The sequence below is a fragment of the Patagioenas fasciata genome, chromosome 7, assembly GCF_037038585.1.
Source record: "Patagioenas fasciata isolate bPatFas1 chromosome 7, bPatFas1.hap1, whole genome shotgun sequence".
Lineage (NCBI taxonomy): Eukaryota > Metazoa > Chordata > Aves > Columbiformes > Columbidae > Patagioenas > Patagioenas fasciata.
In genome coordinates, this window is record NC_092526.1 from 25177866 (window position 1) to 25183865 (window position 6000).

Here is a 6000-nt window from a genome sequence, read left to right on the forward strand (position 1 = left end):
GACGTAATTCAATAAGATCTACTTCAGTTGTAACTATATTTTGAAGCTCAGGTAAAATATATGGAAGTTATATTACAATATAATTAAACATTATGAAAGCTTAGATATAGATATATATGTAATTTCCTGACTCTGGAATAGATTGAAAATCATTTAATTAAGTAGAATTGTCACTGAGTTCACACAAAGTCTATATATTTCTTTGTCTACGCAAATTTTGGTAATGAAGATCTGATCTTATAAGGCTTTTTGTATAATTAGAATTGAAAGTATGCATCTGAAATGTCATGTTCCAGAAATAACCTTCCCAGCCATGAATGACAGCCGACAAGTGTTCCAGAGCTGCCATGTAATTGATACCTTAGCAGTTGATTCCCTTAAAAAGTCATCAGCGCTTAGCTGATACCATGTGCATTTTATCAGAGCTATTCTTGGAGCTTCTCAGTTTATCTCTCAGTAGCATAACCTTGAACACTCCCAACAGAAAGGAGTTTTTAAGTTAAGCAGATGTTTCCAAGGACTTTTAAAAATCTTAATTTATATAGTCTTTAACAATAAATATACTGGAAAAACTTTTTTGCTGAGTGTTCCCATAAACCCAAGACATAAACTTGCCAGAAAATTTAAGTGCTCCATGTCTATACTCAAACTCATACCCCCTATGAGCAAATTTATGAATAACAGATCATATCAGGATTATTCATGACTGAGAAAATAGTCATTACACTAGCAGAAACATGCTACTAACCTGATTTCTCAAAGTGCCTGTCAGAGTGGGCTAAGCCCAACGAAATCTTCTTGAACGACGTCCTTATCCAGAGTAAGATTTTTTTAGACAATCCCAGCATGAGAATTGTAGAGCCTCTAATCATAAAAACAAAACTACACAGTCTTGACGGTGTAGTTTTGTTTTTTTGCAATCCCTACACCCGAGGCGAGGCGGGGAATGCACGACTGCTCAGAAGTGCTAACATAGTTGTTTTGCTTTATATACCCCAGCTCTGCTGACAGGTCTGCCTCATCATGTCAGAGCCAGTTCTGATTGGTGTCCTAAAAGAAAGTATCTTGTGAGAGGGGATCTACTTGGTGTAACCATATACCACCTGTTGGTTTGATTGACAATGCTAATTTTGGAAGCACAAAAGGGATTCACTAAGGAAACATCATCAGTTCCAAAGATTTTGATTTATAATTCGATTTCTTTTATAATGTGCAGTTTACAAGCCCTTGCAAATTTCCTGAGTCATAAGCACAAAATGAAGAAAGCAATAAAGAAGTTTTTTAGCACAGGATACAGACAACTTGGAAGTAGTCATGTCAGTGAGATTCAGCATTACTTTCTTTCATTATAAAACATCCAAGGAGCTACCAAATGCATCTGTCAATCACCAGGCTAAATAAGTAAGCTGAGCTCAGACATGTGGCTGCACACTATTAGAATACACTGTTTGAATTATTTTTTCCATAACTTTGAATTCTAAAATTGTATTTGGTAATATATAAATTTGGCACTCTGGGTTTGTTTGTTTGTTTCCTTCATTATTTTTTTTGTTGGATGTTCCACTCAGTTACGCTTAACCAACAACAGCACACAAAATGCAAAAATAGAAATTCTGTAAGAGTAAATTAACAGTACTGTAATTTCTAAAAAAGCAGATTTTAAATGTCACAGCTTTTTTCTAGACTTATGGAGGCCTTGCGCAGACCACAGAGTTAATCATCTGTGGAATAGGGTATTAGTTTGTGAGCTTCCACTGACCCAGCTTTGTCAGTCAGTCTCTGAAGCTAATCATACCATTAGATTGGTTGCCTCTGAAGCATAGGTCAGAGTTAGAAGAGCACTCTTTTCTATAGCAGGAATAGGAGGTGTTTTGCCAGAAGACCACATCCGCCTGTTTCCATTGTTGCCTTCATATCCAAAAATCCTTTTATTTCCATATGAAGCGGAACATATATAACACATACCCAGCAAACCCTTTAGGCATGTAACTGGCTCATAAGACTACGTACATGCTTGAAGGCAAGCACGTGCTTAGCTCTTTTGGTAAATTGTGGACTTCAGTCTGGTCTTACCAAGATCCACAGTGAAAAGGATCTTCCAGAGAATACCTAGAGAAGTAAACACAAGCTGAAGTTTTGTACTATCATCAGCTGCACTAGTGTTCGGAAACAACCTGAAGGAAACCTCCAGTGGGAGCTCCAGAAAATGGCAAGGAGAGAGAATACCACCACTATGATTCCTGCAAGGGGGTGGTATACTAGAGCTTGCAGATCTGAAAGAAACAAGAAAGTATATATCACTGTGATCTCATAAAATAACTTCAGAAATTTGATCTGCCCTTTATTTTATCCATCTCATAAGGTGGCAACTTTATGGCTACACTTGGCATGAAACTGTAACAGCAGCAACAGAAACGGGAGGAATAGTCTCTACACTGGTACTACCTGGACTCTCACAGGGGTTGAAAGTCAGAGTACTATGGCTCATTTAGAACATTCTGTTGTAAATGGATGTCAGGGAGCCTAATTTCTCTATATAAGGCTTAGTATGATAACAAATGCAATTCTGTGCACTGGTAGGGAGGACAAATTAGCTTCTACTAAAAGACACAAAATGTCCAAAGAAGTCTATGTAAACGGTATCTAATTTCCAATTCTAAATAGCCACTTGCTAAGTTACCAGGTGGCCATTTTTGTCTGTAGTTGAACATATAAATATTCAGTGGAAAATCAAATTTGGAGAAAGAACACAAGCTAGTATCTGCAAACTTATACACAGTCAGCTAATGGCGATGTCTAAGTCAATTAAACAATGGAAAAGTTTATGAACATGTGATAATTTCTAAATGACAGAAATGTGTAAAATGGAACTTTTGAAGTTATAGCCAGAAGTTAAAATTTTCTGTTTCAATCAAGTCAACAATTGATGACAATAACAGAAAGTTGCAAGGAAAAATATTTTGGTGTATTCAAATACATAACTCAAATATGTTTTATTTTTAAAATTAGTTCCTTCCTTTTTTTTTTTTTTCAGAAGTTTTTAATCTGCGTTTGATCACTATTAAACCTATTTCCATTCTAACAGAAATTTGTACTTTCTCAACTTTTTACTTTTACTGGTGAATTCAGAAATGAAATTGAATAGTGAAATATCTCTCGTACTCTCAAGGAAATACAGATTATTTAGATCACATGCCTTGTGTTAACAGAATGACTGTCAGCCCAGTGTGATTTCTACATGTTTAGTGTCACATAGTGTATCCACAATAAAAAGCAGAAGGATGACTTTGGTCTTGTTATTGTGTAGCAAAGACACGACTGTTAAAAATGACGTTGTTTCTTTGTTCCAGGATCAAACAAAAGTCAGATCCAGATAATGACAAAGAATTTTTTTTTCAGGCAGACATACAAATTGGGGATTGTTATGAGAATTTCAGCATTTGTGTCCACCTGCTACTGTTGAAAGTATAAACTACATATTGCCAGTGTTACTGCAGTATGCATATTGCATTGTAGGCCAACAATAAATTTAAGAAATAGCGGGTAATCTTCACCACAATAAAACACCATGGTATGGGTACCAGCAACCTCGCAGTATGTGATTCACTTTGATTAATTTTAATAATCCTATTGACTTGATGAGTAGAGCTGCGCAATGGGACCAATTACTTTAGTATGCCCACACAAAGATGCCTTGAAAGCTGAAAACTCTGATCAGAACTTAAAGACAAATTAATTCTTTTTGGAACACTGTAAGCTTCAGACTGCCACTTAGTCAAGTTTTCAATATGTGGAATTTCCTAATTAGTTTTGTTTGGTTGGTTGTTTTTTAATTGCAATCTTCCCTTTTCTTCGTTATTTGTTAAACAGTGGCAGTGTACTATGTGCTGTAGCTGCACAGCCAATACAGCATAAACCCTGCTGGTCCCTTAATCTATCTACACATGCTAATTTGCACACTGCACAAAAATAATCACTATCTTTCCTGTTTCCTTCTCTGCTTCCATTTGCCCTCGCTCAATTCTTTGTCATGTCCTTTCCTATACATTGTCTGTGAGATCTCCTTTCATATACTATTTTAATTTCACTCTGCCCACCAACCAAATATGCAGAACCAAGGGAGTCATGAAATAAATAATTTGGTCTCTTCAAATAAAATTTCCCACTGGTAAGATGCTGTCCTGAATCCTTGTACAACTCACAAAACACAACCTGAAATGGATTTAGATGTCATATCCTTGCTGAATTTCCAGTTTTCTAATGTTTACTTTTGAACAAAAAATATGCTTTCCCTCCTCCTACCTAAATTTTCTTTAAACTTAGGAATAACTAAAAGATTATTCTTTTAACTATTAATCCATTGAATCCTGACTTGAAATCAAAACATATTTTCAACACCTTCATGAATTTTGTTTCCCCTACAAATGCTATATGTAATACTTCGCAATGACACCTTTAGAATCTCAAATAAAGGCTATAAAATGCATTATATTCACAAGAACATCCATATTTGTGTGCTGCAGCTGGCTTCTAAATAGCTGCAGCATTTTCAAGTGCAAACTTCTCTTATCAGAGCTATTTTAACTGATTATGCAAGACATATTAACCTTTTTCAACACAAACTAAAAATTGCTTACAGAAAATTGTTTTGTTACTGAAGAAGGCACAGCTAGTTGCTCGCAAAGCAGAAAAGATGACTAAGGCACTAAGCAATTTTTGAAACTACTTTAGGTATTTCACATGTGAACAACTTAATGGGAACTGTGACTAGATTTGAACAGGTATGAAATAGTTATCAGGGTCCATATTCACTAATTTCATGTTAATAGTTGCCACTCATATAATCTCCTTGGAAATGGCTACAGAGGAGATTTACAGACAGCACTTTTCCCATGTTTTCCCTATATATAATTTCTATATCATTACCACATATTTACATATGTGGAAAAAAGGAAGAATAAAAACATTACTGACTTGGCACCCCAGCTTAGAAAGCAGGGCCCTAATAACAAAACCTGAGACCTTGAGTAAAGAATTTCTTTCCAAAGTATTCTACTTTCTTCCACAAAACAATAATTAAAATCATAGTACTGGGGACAAATTTTAACTAACACCAAGCTAGTCCTTAGAATTTAATAGGCACATATATCCTGACAAATTTCACAGACCTTTTAACAAATTCATAGGCATCTATCATTTTTAAAATGAAAATAAATAAACACACTTACCATGTTTCATGACAGATCCACTCGCCAAGAACACTGAGAACAATAGCTGTGTTCTTTGTCGGCAAAAGAAAGTTGCGGGATTTTTTGTTTATCTGTTTATAAACACCGGTTTCTACTGTTTTGTAAGAAACCAAAGGTAAGAACAAATACACAGATTTCTGTTTTGCTTCATGTATTATTTAGAAGAGCATTAACAGTTTCTGTGGGGGTTTTTTGTGGTTTTTTTTTGTTTGTTTGTTTGGTGGGTTTTTTTTTAAGTAAAGTTGTGTTTTGTGAATCAAAAGGAAAAAAGCCCACCTTAATTATTAAAGTTCAAGTTACTCTTAAAGGCTAACAATCAAAAGGAAAAGCAAGAAGAACCTTATGCCTTAAATTTGCTGAGGAATCAAGATCAGCAGGCACTGAATTCTACACTTCCATTTTTACAGAATGGATTTTTAAATCGGAAATCTTGCATGTCATACTTACAGATTCCAGCTGATAAAAGAACATACATTTTTGGGCTTTCTAAAATTGTTTTGGGACATCTGATATGTATTTTGTCAGTGCTCTGAATGTGACTGCAGTTAGAAACACAATATTTTCTGTGAAATCTTTAAGCAACATGTGCAAAGGAGGGGCTTAGTTGGCAGTAAGGTAATCGTATGTGGTCCACAAAATGTTTGATATCTGTCTCAATTCCATTTTGGAAAAAAAAGTGAGAGATATTTGGTAAATAAGCAGAGCAGAAACCCCAGTCCTCAGCTACTATATTTATGTGCAGATATACACA

At 35.2% G+C, this 6000-nt stretch overlaps 1 protein-coding gene across 4 annotated transcripts in view; it reads right to left on the reverse strand.

Moving 5' to 3' along the window:
* The window catches only part of TTN (titin), a 246538-nt gene extending 245583 nt beyond the window's left edge, over window positions 1-955 (reverse strand). For all 4 annotated transcript variants that reach the window (XM_071811135.1, XM_071811134.1, XM_071811136.1 and 1 more), the window contains exon 1: window positions 749-955. The gene's annotated coding sequence lies outside the window, so the exon portion shown is untranslated. The remainder of the gene's footprint in view (window positions 1-748) is intronic.
* Between the last annotated feature and the right edge of the window lie 5045 nt (window positions 956-6000).